Source organism: Amia ocellicauda, chromosome 5 (assembly GCF_036373705.1).
Source record: "Amia ocellicauda isolate fAmiCal2 chromosome 5, fAmiCal2.hap1, whole genome shotgun sequence".
Taxonomy (NCBI): domain Eukaryota; kingdom Metazoa; phylum Chordata; class Actinopteri; order Amiiformes; family Amiidae; genus Amia; species Amia ocellicauda.
In genome coordinates, this window is record NC_089854.1 from 5,330,863 (window position 1) to 5,346,524 (window position 15,662).

Here is a 15,662-nt window from a genome sequence, read left to right on the forward strand (position 1 = left end):
GTTATCTGGGTAATACCACAATCATATATTTATCAGGATGAGGATGTTGATGAGGATTATGTATTATTATTATTATTATTATTATTATTATTATTATGTACAGATTAATCTGTAGTAGTATTTAGGTTAGTAATAATACTATGCATCACTGATGAAGTGTGAGAGTGTCAGTATAATACCAGGTACTTCATTCATGATAATAACTTGTTAATATGCGACAGGTTTCCTTAGGGCAAAAGACACCTTTGTATTTTTTATGAGGGGGTGATGAGCCGAACTTCGTATACAGTGACATCACAGTGTGTCCAGTAGTGTAAGTAGGCTACAATATATCACCAGTCATGGGGGGGGGGGGGGGTCGTTCTTAGGGCACAGATAAGGGTCTTTTATGACATTTTTGTGCCCCCATATGACACTTTCTGGATGCCCATGACATTTATTGGTCGTATGACACTTTTTGTCCACTAAGACACTTTTGTCTGTCCTTGCTGCACCACAATGTGTCTGTCTTTTGCTCATTGGCTCCTGGTCTATATATTATTAAAGTGGCTATTATGTAAAAACAGCTTAATTAGTGTTAGGGGCCATTACTGTGATCAATAAGAATAACAGTCTTCATAAATAATAATAAATAATAATAAATAATGCAAGACTGGGACTGTCCGGCCAGGGCCCAGGCAGCGCACCGCTCCGCCGCCACACCGCAAAGCGCCGTTGCCCTTTTAAGAGCGCCGAGAGAGAGGCTGCGCATGACGTCAGCAGCGCTCAGCCCGGAGTTGATCCGAAGACACTGGCGGAGCGGCGGCGAGCGCGGAGACGGTGAGTGGCCGGGACAACTTTAGCGGGGGATCGCGGCTGTCAAACCGGCCCGCAGCGGGGGCGAAGCGGGGCGAGCCAACCCGCGGGGCTCCGGAGCGCACCCATCCGCGCCCAGGCGGCGGGGGCCCCGCGGTTGGGCCGGGGGAGAGCGGGCGGAGGCAGCCGGCGCACTGCCGCTGTGGTAGTAGTGAGCAGACGGCTGTTTTGTCCAGGCCGGGCGGAAGGGAGGCGCACAGCCAGCGTAGCCAAGCGGAATATGGCGGCTCGGTGGCGGCGCCGCGAAGGGGAAAGCGACCGCAGTGGCGGGGGCAGGCGCTTCAGGGGCACTCGTGCCGGGGTTGGAGAGCTCGCCGTCTCGGTATGGAGGGTGTGCTGTGCGGCCCGGCCCGGCCCGGCGTGCTGCTGGACTCCAGGCGGTGGTGCGGCGGGTAGCTGCCAGTGCTCCGGCGAGAGTCTGCTTCACATTAAGTGTCCTCAAACTTTACTTCTGTACCTCGCATCGCCGGCCCCCCAACAGGCGCAGCGGTTTGGTCCTCTCGGGCTGCCGTAACCCCGCATGTGCTGTGATGGAGACGTGCGAGCTGAAGTGGCACTGCGGGGCACGGAGCGTGGTTTCGCACAGGTTGTCCCAGTTCGTTGATTTGTGGGTTGTGGATGTGATCTGCTGTTAGTGCACTTCTGCAGATGCACTGTAATATCGGTACAGTTTTGTGGCTTGAGTTTAGAGACTGCACACCGTTTAATTGGGGTTGTAATTGGACTTTGAGTAACGTTTGCTGTCGGGAAGCATGTGACTTTAACAGGAACAGTTGATATAAAAATAGTTTGAATCCTCATGTAGAGTTTGCATTGTAGAAGTAGCAGAAAATTGTATTAATAGAAACTTCAAATGCGTTAAATTAAAGTGTCTGTATTGCAGATGTGTTTATATATATATTCTCTATTTTTGCTAATGTTGGAAACTAAAAGGTAATGCTTTGGTATATTTGCAGGTCTGATGATTCAGAATGGGATTATTAAAGCCACCCATTGCATTGACAACCTTTTAAGTTTTTTAATGGATTGCCTCAGAGTTATGACATAATGTCAGTTTATTGTTATTATTCATAAACCTCTAACAGATTCCCAACATTGTTGCAAATTGTAACCAGCTGCTGTGTCTCCACAGAATAAATGACAGTATACATGTATTTTAAGAGGAGGAGGGAGAATATCTTTAGGTTTAGCCAGAAAACATTGTGGGCTAGCCTATTTGGGCAGTGTTTGCCAGGAATGCCAGTGCCTTTGTTGTGAGAAACTGCTATGGTTTATTATTTTTTGTAACCCGTTGAAGTATTTGTTTACCATTTATCCTTGGGGCTCTGGTTGCAGTTTTCATCTCGTTTCTGAAATGTATTTTTCCATGTTCTGGCGAGATGTGATGTGAGCAGAATCATTTGAGATAAGTGCTTTCCGTCCTTTGAAATAAGCCTATTTATTTTGTAGAACCAATGACTTCCTTTGCAAATACAGTGGCAGCAGCTGGTTGCACAAGGAACACAGTGTTATCAAATAGAAAATAGGACTGTGGGAAGCGTTATGCCGCTTCCAGTTATGTTTCGGTTTGGATGCTCGCCCGCTTAAGTTGCTGTTTGATAGGTGCATGTATGTTGGATCTTGTATTGTCCTGCTGAAGTGTTTGAGTTGGTTCCTGAAGGATCCCAGTGGCTTCCACAACATATTTAGGCAATTTTCCATATCGGCTTCGCCCTTGAAGTCAGGGAAATGCTCCCTAATGTGCCCTGTGCATTTTATTTGCATTGCTTTCGTCAAGTTGTAGTTTCCTTGCAGAGCATGAAATAGTTAGGTGGCTTTGACTTTTTCCAGTTTCTTACAGAAATATTTCTGCAAGAGAAAGGAAGATAGGAGGCAAAACAAATCTTTATACCAATAAGACAAATTAGTGACAAACTGAACAATCACAACTTGAAGCACACAAGTATTGAAACGGTGTAAACCCTGCAGAGACCTGAGTACATGTTCTCTTGTACGAGAGGTTGCTGTCTTCCTCGCTCTCTTTAATTGCTTATTAATTCTACACTTTAGGCCAGTCAGGTCTGTGGTTTTGCTTGCTTTTGTGGTTTAGCGCACTTCATATACGGTGTGCACAAGTCATTCCAGGAATTTTACCAGGAACAGAGTATAATCTCCCGTTAAGCAGAACACCCTGTTCCTCTCGAGGACCGACGTGACACTTTTAGGTCTTCAGATATTAAATTTAGTCGGCATACATCTCGCAAGTCCGTTTCCCTGTTGGGTGGGATTGTCCAAATTGAGTCGACTGAGCCAATCTTTTTGCTATAATTAGACCCATTGTCTGTTCCCTCTGACTCTCTTCTATATTAAGCTGTGAGTTGTTCATCGCTGCGATGGCTGAATTCGGTCTAACTGAGTCTAAGCACTATCATGTCAGCCCATGTACGGTTAGAGTAATTGGTAAAATTGCATGGGATTGTATTTCTTATTGAGTTAAGTGGGCATGCTGGGGTTTCCCTATTATTAGCCTGCCCTGTAATGGTGTATTATTGACTATTCTTAGTGGTATGAAAATGTCCCTCCTGCCATTCTCTGTAATTAGCCCGATTGTTTAATTGTGTTTGATTTGATGTGTGTCCTGCCATCCCTATTTCACCAGTGCCCGTTCGCTCGCATTACTCTGGCCTGTCGTCTTCATGCGTTCATTATAGGCACTGTGAATAGACTTATGAGTGGTGCGCTCGTGCACTGTTTGCACAGGAAGGCTCAGTAACAGAAATAAATATTGAGAGGTTGCTGTGGTGGTGACAAGCAGCACTGCGCCCAGGTTTTCTTCCACGCTTTATTGAATGATTGACAAACGGATATAGGGAGGAACGGCAGCCACTAACATCTAGATGTTCATCAAGCTAAGACCTTCCTGTAAGATACTTGGTGCCTCCTCTTGGAACACCGTTAGGCGAACTTGATGTTCGTTGAAGCAAAGGTACCTTGCACTGAGCTCTCAGCATCGCCCTGCTGCTTTAGATCGTGCCAGAGTAATACACACCACCCAGCGCTGCTGCCCATGTGGCATTGTCCTCCAAGGCAGGGTGACTCACCAGGACAGATCCTATAAGCGTCACAATGCCCCCTCCCCCTCGGCAGGACTGTCACTGTCAGCTGACTTCAGTGGCCACAGTCCCGGCCGGCCACATTGCAGACAACCAGGGACACATACAGCACGGCCGTGCCCGGTCTCTCTGATCTTCTGAAATGCATAACCTCAGATTTTTCCAATGCACAGATGCTGGAATACTACATGTTTTTGCCTCGGATGTAATGTTTATTGAAATGGTTTTGCTACTGAGCAGTTGTCTTACGAGTGTATAGAGTTGAGTGATGGGAGAAATCGTGAGTTTCACATGTCAGAGAAACTGTTCACCTGTCCAACAAGCATCTGAAACTACCTACTTCCTCTGCCTTTCCTGCCACCTGCCATGCCAGATTAACTGCAGCAATTATGTAATTTATTTTTATTTATTCTTATTCCTGGGTCTGGTGTTGAGCAGCGCTCGGCAACCCTCTCCCTGGAGAGCCACGATCCGGCAGGTTTTAGATGCGTCTCTCTGTTAATCATCGATCGCTGTATACCCTGAACACATGGACGTTTGGACAACAAAATCCAGAAGACACTGTGCCCCTCCAAGATCAGGGTTGAACATCCCTGACAACCGGAAGGCCCTGTTTGCCTTTGACTGTGTAAACCCTGCCCGATTCACTCGCCCCGTGCTGCCGGGTAGTATATGGCGGGCCTGTCACCTGCAGGAGAGGCTGCGATTATTGCTGTGATGTCTGCTTGGCTGCCAGAGCACTGTCACTGCAATGCAAACCTCCACTCTGCAGGTCTCTGTGACTGGCACGAAGTGCATGGTTTTCATGTGGGCCCCCGGGAGCCTTGCTGCGGTAGTTTTTTTGAAGGAAATTAACTCCTAATAATTAATATGCTCGTATTCCAGTTCTTATGCAATCCGTTTATGGGGGAAGAAACAAAAGAAAAATGCATAAAAGGTTTGTAGACGTGCATAGTTTAATCCCAGTTTTGAATATCTGACTTCTGTTTTATTTATTTTTATCCTCATCCACTTTCAAATGACAGTGTTGAGAAGTCATTTAAAGGGAATGACGTAGAAGTGAAAAGCCAGTCAAGCCCCTCGATTTTATACAGTACAATTCCAAGCTTCTCAAAGTATTTAAACCAGCAAACCGCAAAGCGTATACTCCACACAGTGCTCCGTTGTATTGTCACAGGTACTGTTACCCCCGGTTGAGTTACTCCACTCATCCTCCTTGCGTCTTAGTATTTCCTCTTGCTGCGTGAGGTGAAATCAGGGGTAAGCCTAAAATTTCAGTATTATTAAATGCAGTTGATTGTCATGTTTCAAGCTGTAGTTGTCCTCCCCAAGGGCAAGGAAGTGTGGTGTTTGTCTCCAGAGGGTGAAGCCGGTAAAGCATTTAATAATTAATCCGATATGTAAAGACAAACGCAGAGGGACCGGAGAGATGCAGGCAAACAGTGCCTGGGCTAATGCGACTCTCTTCTACTGAGCACTGATTGGTACGGCACAAATTAATGTCCCCTCAGTGTGTTGATAGAAATGGGTCCCTGAAGTAGGATGGTGATTTATTCCTTTCAAAGAGGAAAATGCAGACTTACTTTTTATTTTTTACTTAAGTGCGGTATAAACTGCAGCAGTTCTGTGCTTGTACTCAAGATAGCTGTGAAATTACATTTGTGACATCATTAACGTTCTTTATTGTTCTGTATATCGATACACCCGCAAGATGTAAGTAAGGGGACAAAAATAACAACCTGAAATTAAATCTTGAGTTTTACTACCCACCCACGCTTGAAAGCAGAGTCTGGGGGTTATGTGGGAATGTATTGCATAAGCGTGTAACCTAGAATTGAAGGTAATTTATGCCGCGTATAAGACATGCAGATATGAACAGATATTGACACTGTAAATATGATCTGCCTGCTCGAGACATCAGGGCTGCAAATGCAGACGAACACGAGCATAGAAGCGGCATTTCTGTCCTGCAGCGATCAGAGAGAGCTGCAGTAATCGTGCCCTAGTGTGACCGTTGCCAAGTTGTTAATGACCCGGGGCTGTTATCCCTTTAATAAAGCTAATTAAGTTTGTCAGTTCAAACGGGGGCAGGGCAATCAATAAGGGTTGATTATTAGATTGCTTGGCCACCCAATCAAGTCTGCCTGTGGAATACTGGAGCACCCCCTCCCCCCATTGTGTGTAATCTCTTCTTTAACACAAAGCACAACAGTAGCCCCTTAAGACCTGCAGCAAACGGATCTTGTGCAGTTTTCAGATCTGATTTGTTGCAGACAAGAAGTGCCAATTCTGGTTATTTTCTTCCCCCTGAAGAGCTGCAGCAAATACATTTGCTGTCTGAGTGGGGGAGGGCAATGCAGTCTTCATTACGGACACACGCTCAGCATCATTGGAAATGTATAGGATTTGTCTCGGGGCGCTGATCTCCAGAAAAAGAGGGAAAGCATCGACAAAAGCATTCAAAGCCGCAGCTGTTGTTTGGTCATCTTTATCTTGTGTGTGTTTGATTGCTGCTGGAGGGGCAGGATTGTTTGAGCCTCTGATGGTTCTTCCTCAGGACAAACACCTTTCATTTGATTGGAATTAAATTAGAAAAAATGTGACTTAAGCTAGTGGAAGTTTCTACAGGTTTTGCATGTGTTTATTAGATGCTGTAAATGGACTGCATGCACCTAATGCGTGCATTTCTCTCATTGGCTTGGTATGGCATCCCCTTTGGTTATTAACCGCAGCCCAAACAGATGAAAATGCATCATCCACAGTGGCTATAAGCAGCAGGGACCAAATCACTTATTATTTTTCAAAATTAATGTCTTTCTACTCCAGTTTTCTGCAGGTCATGTCTTCATTTTAATTAAACCAGCCCTGAACTACTTCAGGCAGTAAGGCGATGTTGAACGGGGTCCCAAATCCAATCCATTACATCGTTTTGTTTGGTTCTTTTGTGAATTTGATTGCCTGCCTCCTGTGAGAGTAATAACTGCACTTGATTGTTTTCTAAAAGGGCTTGGCCTGGCGGTGTAGTCTTTATCCTGATTAGGGCCTCTGAAATCATCCGTATGTTTATAGTGTAGCGATTTCATGTTTTTGAAAAACCAGTGTTTCGGTGCCAAGTTTTATACTCGAAGACCTGAACTGCAGTCGGACAACTTCCATCCCCTTCAACCCCGTCCTTCACGGGACTTCCTTCCCCGTAAGGCTGCTAATAATACTTCTACAGTGTGTGAGCGTCAATTGAAGTAGCAGCAGCCAAGACTTTTGCAAGAGTAATTAATTTAGCCTGACCTAATCGCAGATCCCCACTGGCTCAACTGCTAGTTAATCGATTAACACTGAAAAAAATCCAGTCAGGTGATTGATTGACGCCTTAATTGGAAAATCTGCTGAACAACTGTCGATCACATTTTAAAAAACTTGATTGATCGGTTCACAGCTAACCGGAAACTGGGCATCCTGTCTATGGAAGTGATCTGCTGATTAAATTCTGCCATGCGGGGTTCTGCTGCTTGAAGTCAGATAGGAGGTTTACCGCAGCTTTTTTTGTTGCAGTACATGTGATAAGTGGAGCTGAATGCCATCTCTGAAGTGTTGCAGACAGGAGGAGGGGGGGAGGTGGTGTAATTGCTCTTCACAGCTCAAGCTCCTGAAGTCTTCATTGCCACACATTACAGTAATTGGCTTCTTATTTACCTGCAGCAGCATGTAATAAAGTCATTGTGACATCACTCCAGATCAAATCATATCAGTGGCCAGGATCTATTTCTTCTATTGTAGAAGCTGCTTCTGTATTGATCACTTCCCTTCTGCTGTCAACACCCTGTTGGCACATGGAAGCTGGTGGTTGTTTGATGAAAGCGTTGAGGGGCTGTCGGTTTGGCTTATTTATTTAATATACATGAAAACAGGAGGCGAGACTTGCCTTATTCAAACTGTAGCTTCCTTGCAGGGTGTTTGAAAAATACCATATCCTCGAAGTCATGAAAGGCTCTGGCTGATAGATTTGTATATGAATGAATTATCCAATACTGAGCTTCAGAAAGTGAAAAAGCATACGCACAAATACAGATGCTTAGAAGACTGATGACTGATCGTGTTTTTTGCTTAAAACATTTGAATGTTACGCTCCAAGTTGAAAAGCCAAAATACTCGCAAGTTTGAACTCAGATCTGAAAGATTTCCGTCTCTTTGATTCAGCTTGTATAATGTTCTGAAGCTTCCTGTTGTGTAAAGGTGAGCATCGGTTAAAATCGGCTAGATCTTGGTTGCAGGAAGAGAGGCAACTGTGTGTGTGTAGAACGTCAGGTTGAGTTTCTTCCAGGCTTGTAGCAGACTGTGTGGCCGTGATATTGCGGAGACCAGTGAGCTGGTGTAAAACATGATGTGCTTTGACAGTGCACAAGCAATGCATGTTCTTTCTTTGGTTCCTGACTTTGTGCTCCATGTGGCTTTAATGAGACTCTGTAAGTCATTAAAGTAGAAGCATGACACTCCTATTTTCCAACCTCAAATCTGAAATGGGAAATTGAAGAATGAAAGGAAGAAACCCAACATGTTCAACTGCTGAATGCTTCTCTGCTGTTACATCAGTTTCTCAATTCCTGCAATCCCTCTCAAATGACCGTTGTCTTTTTCTGTAGGTAGGTGGGATTTCTGTTTTACATCTGTTTTCTCATTCCTTCATTTGAAATAAGTCTATAAAATCCAGATTATGAAGAATGTTAACAGGGTTCAACCATTCTCTCTGGCTCCTTTACACCTGCTGCATCCATTCATACAGTCTATAAACCGGTAGCTATAGCAAAGAGAAAGTAGTAGAGAAAGTAGTGCCCCTCCCTGGATGATGTCTTTCTCAAACCTGCTGTTAGACCTTAAGTAATGTAAGGCAATGCTGATGCAGACCATGTTGTGATCTGTGGTGCCTGTGTATCAGTGGTCTTCAACACGATGTCTTCTTGAATCGTTTTGGCTCATCTCCGATACGGCTAACAGTCAAGTAGAGGAATATGACTGAAAAGAGCGTCCGCAATGGGAAAGAATTGAAGGGCCGCCAGGTTGTGCATTCTTTGTGAAGACCGGTTGTCAAAACAATGGGGGCCGTCTGGTAGTCATCCCAAATGACCTCATCTAAAGTGATATGACAGAAAACCCAGAGTATAAGCAGGTGCGATAACTAATGAAGTGAAGCTATTGGAGGCCCTTGCTTATAGAAAATGTTTGGGGGATGAGTAAGTTTGTGACGAAATTCGAATCCACGTTCGTTGACGTTGAACTTTGCACATCTTTAGCAAATCTGAACTCTTGAATACTAAACTCTAGATGCATTCAAATTCGTAGCAACATGTTTTTTGTTTACCCGTTGCAACTTGCGCATTCATGAAGCCAGGCACTGAGGCAGTTGCATGTATTCTGTTTTTGTTGTTGCTCATTTCTTTTTTAAAGGTGCGAGTTGGCAAAGGACTTTCCTCACCGATGTGATGGGTGCCCTCTCCCCCCTGTAACTCTCCGGGCAGCTGTCATGCACTCCTGTTCGACAGGTGCTAAAGCACAGAAGTAGCCGTTGTTTATAGTCATGCACCGTGTTGAGCTTGAGGCCTGGTAGGACTGCAGGAGCATCTATATATACCTGTGTTTCAAGGATATGTCATTAAACGCAACTTGCACTTGGCAACAGCATTTTCAAAAAGTAATAGGGAAAGAGGAACAAATGGAATGATCTCAATTTAGTAGTAGTAGTTCTTTCTTCTACGGAACATTTGAATCTTGCTAACTCCAGACCTTTCTACTTCTGCATTCCTGAGTTGGTTCTGAATTAAAACGGAAACTGATCTATGCATTTTCAGTGTTAATGTACATAGTGCTATTTAAGAACAATGGGAGATTGTTAATATGAAGCAGACTGCCTGGATCCTTTAAGAAGGGGGTAGATAAGATTGTGGAATCAATAGGCCATTACGAAGCAGATGTTGTAGTTTTATTTTAGCAGTCAATGGGTAGCAGTGGAAAAAGTTGAGTTTCTCGTGTGATTGGTGTTTGACAGTCTGGACTGGGGTGGTGATTTATAATATGGTTTTCAGTCCGTAGATCTGTCACCCAGGCAGCAGTGATTTGCTACAGTGTAGTATGTGTTAGAAACGAGTCATTCTTGGAACTTGGCACACAGACAGTCAGCATTGAATAGAGAAGCAGCACTTGCTTTCTCAAAATAGAAACTGAGCTGTTGTTAAATGTATTGTTGTATTTTTGACCTCCCCCCATTTACTTGTGAGGAGCCCACAGTGGTTGAACTCATGTGTGAAATCACAATGTGTCACAATCCCTTTTGATTTCCACCCCTAGTGAGTGTGTGGTGTGGTGGGTTGTTCCTCTGAAGCACATTAGGATCTTTGTATTTTCAGTTGCCTGGGCCTAACAGGATGTCTTGGCGGTGCACTGTGTCTGTTGTGTGGGGTTTTCCGCTGCTTTTCAATTTGAAAATGTGCTTTTCTAAGATGTACGACCCACTGCTGCACCACCCTTCACTTCTGACCTGCAAATGCATATCTTGTGGTGTTTGCGTCTGTTGAACTCTCAAGCCTTTATCGGTTTGCTCGTTTGGATGCTGAAGGAGGCCTGTGTTCAGCAGCTATCTCATCTCTGCACACTCGCATCACCACTGACTTCTCTGTTAAGGCATTATGAATAAAGCACTGAGCTGTCTGTGAAAGATTGAATGCAATGATGCCGGTGATACAGGTCAGCTGATGCGTGTGCGCCACACAGGCTCCCTGACAGAATCTGGAGGGTAGGTTAATACATCTGGCTGTGTAAAGAGGTCTTGACTTAAGTAAATGTACACAGTACTTTTCAGAAAAGGCTCAGGAACACCATGATGTCAATCAAAGGGTTTTCTTACCCCGTTTCTTGAGAGAACACATCGTCGTCTGGCTTGTGTCCAAAACCTCGAGTGATCAGGGCTATTAAGTAGCCAAGAGCTCCAGAGGAAGCGCCGGCCGCGAGACCCCTGTCTGTAGCCAGACAGAAGTCTGACACCTGCACTATAAATATACCCCCAGGCTTCACCCCTGGGCTTGTAGCTTTTGAACCTTGGGAAGTATGCAACCGCTCAATGCTGATGTTTGACATGGAAAAACAATCCATCACACTGGTTTGTGTAATTTGTTTTCATGGTGGTGTTTGCGTATCAGAGATGGTAATCAAACGTCCAGTTTTGTACAAAGCACCCCTGAGAAACTGAGAAACATGAAGTTTTGACTTTAGTATTTTACCTCCACATATCTGGATGCAGACTTGCTCTTACTAGACACAAGAGTGTGCAGCTCATGAAACCCGAGAGGGCTCAGACAGCTATGCAGTTGGACTCTGATTTCAGTCCTTGCAACAGTGTGGTAGATGCTACACAATGCATCTCTTAAGGACACCAAAGGTTGGACAGTATCTATTCCCATCAACACCAGCGGCCTAGTTAAGTGGGGGTGTTCAACACTTACAAACATCTCACTTGCCTACATGGAAACTTTTCTCTGTAGGAAAGAAAATCTAACCTGTGATAATTTCCCCCAACGTGCTGTTCTGTAGCGGAAATCCTGTCTCGTAGGTCATGAATGCAACGGAGGAACGTACATTATGTTGTGCCCTGATCAGGCCTTAGCTTGTGTAGATGGGAAGGAGGCACGGGCGATGGGGTGCAGGACTCACTTGTTTGATGGTACCAAAAGGCTGATTTCTGGCAAGGCCTTCAATACTTGTTTCTCTGCTTACTGGGGATTTCCGATCACTGGTCAAATGCTAGGCTGCATCGGAGCGGTTTGTCTTAGTGTAATAATTTCTACTGACTAAGTCAGGGAGTGTACACACTGCATGAATCACTCTTTCTGAAGACTGGAAGGGAATACATCCTCCCCTCCAGATGCACACTGATTCTAGTAACCTGGACATTTTGAAAACACGAAAGAGAATCGTAAGTAATGTGTTAAAACATTTTTTTTTTTTTTTCTCCATATTGGCATTTTAGGCAAGCAGGGCAATAAAAACATCCAGTTGATAACGGAGGTGTTGCTACTTTGAATTTACATCAGTGTTTGATTTGAGTGTCTTTTAATATATATAATTTAGATAGCTAGTCAGCATTTTGTATCACTTCTGCAATAGTGCTCTCCCCACTGCTTCTCCATCTTTGTTGCAGCCAGGAAGATTAGCTGCTGTGTCCAAAGATTAGTGGTCGAGGCGCTGGATCACTGCTTACATTTGTGATCTGGGGGCTTCCTCTTTTACGGTTTAAAAAAAAAAAAAAAAAATCCCCCCAGGGTGTCTCAAACGAACTATTAATAGAGCAAGGACATTTAAAAAAGCTACTTTCCTGTAAAAAAAAGTGCTGAGCTTGTATTGTGACTTCCCAGAAGGACTGGCTTAATATGACAATCCGTGCTTTTACTTTCAGTTCTGATTTGCAGCAAATGTACACATGCATTGGAAGGGAAAATGTTTCCATTTGCCTTTTGCACTTGTGCTGCATAGTGCTGGGGGGCAATTTCTCAATGGCTGAAGTTACAATGACTCAAGGTGTTGAAAGCTGAAAGTGACTGTGAAATGTGTTTCTTAAACCTCTTTTACACAATAGATGAATGTGACAGTCCTTTTGCTTTGCTACGTGTCACATCTGTCACTGCAGACCTACAAAGTGATAGGCCCACAAAAATGCACAGTCGGTAAAAAATTATTTGCCCTTGCTGATAAATATCAAACGATACACCAAGGTCAGTTAAGTATTTACTTCTGAGGCACTTTCTACACTCTGAAGTGTCTCCCGTTATATTTGTAGATGTTTTGGTCCTAAAGCAGCACCAAAAGGTGGATTATTGGGATTTTTCAAGTACTGAGTAGGGATTACTCTTCACTTCAGGTAAGAAACTGGTGGCTATAAAATCTTAAGTCTTGCTTATATTTAATAGCATCACAAACTGCAAGGCATTATTCCATCATCTGGTTTCCTACTGGGCCATTGTGGACTTGTTTAGTACGCTCCTGATCTCATCTTTGGTTTAAACTGGATTCATAGCAGCCAAGGGGCTAATATCTGTAAGTGAAATAGAAATGCTGAAATGATCTGTGGCTAGGCATATAGGCCTGCAACTTTCATCAGTCCACCACCAGTTGTAAATTACAAACCCGATATGCAGTGCTGTGTTTTTGTTCGCCAGAGGCCTCTTCTTTCTACACAGCAGTGACTCATTACTGCGCTTGAAATGTATAAATGGCGAGTGGGTCGGAGGGTTTTATTTAATGTGGATCTCAGTCCATCGACTGAGGTTCGTAATACTGTCAACATGTTCAAGAGAGGTGCGATAATGAATGGTTGAGACCGGCTTTTTAATAGCAGCAGAATGGCTATGTATCAGCTTTTCAATGCTCAAGCCACATTTCTGATATAGAGCATAATGAACTTCCATAATATTGTAGCATTATTAAGCTGTAGAATTTTCATTTCACTTCTTAATTAGTTTAGAGAAATATCTGTGTATATCAGAAGCAGGGGGCCGGGTTGAGGTAGTCTTTGGCTGTACGGGTTGGGGGGTGGCCTTAGACAGCTCCTCTGGGACAGAGCCGGGCAGGGATCGCTTTGGGCTCGTGGGTGTGGACGGACTGCATAACTTGATTTAGTCTGGCATTCCACTTTTTTAATATTCTGTCTAATTGCATCAAATCATATTTCCATCCAATAATATGAATCCTAATTTACTACAGCAACAATAATAACCAGTCCCTTAGTTTGAATGGAGTCGGATGTAGATGGCGCAAAGCTCCTCACATCCTGAAACGCGGAGGAGAACATGCAATCTGCTGAGCTCTGTTTTCCTAACTCACGTGGTCTTTGGTTTTCCCCTGGCTTATCAATATGTTGCGTTGACCGTAATTTTGGCACTTCTCTATTTCCCGTAAACCCCTGGCCTGCAGATGTATAACAGGCCTATCTGTTTTGACTTGGGTCAGTGTGCCATTGAAAAGAATCCAAAACCTTTTCATTTGTGTTATTGTACTACATTCTCCGATTGCATTTTGCACCCCAGAGGGATCCTTCTCTTTTGATATACTTGCAATTGACTGGCATCGGTGTCCATTGGTCCTGATCTCTGTATTGAGTTTAAAGTGGTGACTAGGGTTATTAATCCGTTTCTTTACAGATTATGTATGCATCCCAGTGACGTCTCCAAAGAGCCAGCTTTGTTGCAGGCTAAGGGGAATATTTTTGGCCTTTCTGACACACCATCCAGTCCTGGGATTAGTCGTGTCTGGGTTCATGTTATGCTTGGTGTCTATAGCCAAAGAAGCACAGGATCCAAGTTACCACAGATAATAACAGATTGTTAACACTGTTGCACAGTCCAATTTGGAGAGCTGCAGGCTGGAGTTTCTGCCTGTGCTGCGAGAGAGAGAGTGTGTGGTATTCCCCTGTGTGTGTCCTGTTTGCGTCTGCTGATCGACATGGGGGTTTACAGGATGTGAGAGGCGTGTAGCGAGGGGGAGGGGGCTGTAATTGCGCCCTGTGTTTGTGCTGAACTCATTCTCAAACTCCCCATGGCCTTTGGTTTTGGGCCGCGGATCTGTATTTATAACCACCACACCCTTTCTGTCCTAAACTGTGTGGAGGAGTTGCTGTGACTGTCCATTTGGCTTGAATGCTGGAAGCCTGGAAGAGAGGAGCTGTTTTTGTTTTGTTTGTTGCTGCTGTTAATGTATTTTTAGTTTTGTTTTTGTTTTCGGTTACATTTTGCTTTATACTACTTCACTTTCGTTAAAATTTGTTAAATATTAGCTTGAGTAGTGTTGAAGTGGTTTAGACTAGAATAAATAATGAGGGTTTGACGACCATTTCATGTAAATAGTGAGTAGTCCTCAGATTTAGCTTGTTTTAACATCTTCAGGAGCTGCAGATTACTGGCACTGGTTGCACTTCCTTATGCCATTTAGGAAGTGGAATAAAATGTGAAGCGACTTATTTATAGCCCATTCTGATATCTTCTTGTCTCCCAGGTCAGCTGATATGACTTGCTTTCAGCCCGTGTATAGTTGAACCTGAGCCACCGTCTAAATCACTGGGCTTTTAATATACCCGGCCCTTGTAGTGCGATCGTGTGAGCCGGCCGACTGAGCAGAAACGATGGCATTTGGAAGTTGGGCTGCGTTTTATTTCAGCTGCTCCAGTCGGGCAGAACGTCTGCGACTTGGCACCAGGCTCGGACTGAATCCGTGAGGTAAAATGGGGACAACCGTCACTCAGACAATCAGATGGATTGATTTTTCTCAAGCGGAAAGTTTGTTCTCAACAGGAACCGCAGCTATGCCTTAGAAATTGAGTAAATTTTAACATTGTCCAGTTCCACATTACTCATCCATAGCTTGGGGCACTACATCTTTTAGTTTCTTTTCTTCTGTTCTCTTGCCTGATCTCCACAATCTGACCATAAAAAAAGGATAAAAAAATAATTTGTTACCTAGAGACAATGGCACACAAAAACAATCCTGGCAATAACAGGTGACCCCTTTTCAATAGCTGCCCACATCATCCGTCTGTGAGCCGTAGGCTAGCAGGGAGTCATGTGCTGGCTAAAGGGGCACGGTCGCTGAATCCCTGTTCTCACAGTCTGCCTGCATCACCATCAAACTAGGCATGATATTTATTGTTTTAGTTTGTATTTACCTTTAAAATAGTTTTATACA

At 44.0% G+C, this 15,662-nt stretch overlaps 1 protein-coding gene across 2 annotated transcripts in view; it reads left to right on the plus strand.

Annotated features, from left to right (window-relative positions):
- Positions 1 to 714: 714 nt before the first annotated feature.
- rap1aa (RAP1A, member of RAS oncogene family a) overlaps positions 715 to 15,662 on the plus strand; it is a 40,859-nt gene continuing 25,911 nt past the window's right edge. Inside the window, exon 1 of one of the 2 annotated variants that reach the window (XM_066703411.1) lies at positions 715 to 819. The gene's annotated coding sequence lies outside the window, so the exon portion shown is untranslated. Of the gene's footprint in view, positions 820 to 1,422; positions 1,442 to 15,662 lie in introns of those variants that run through there. The other variant, XM_066703413.1, reaches the window with a different exon arrangement.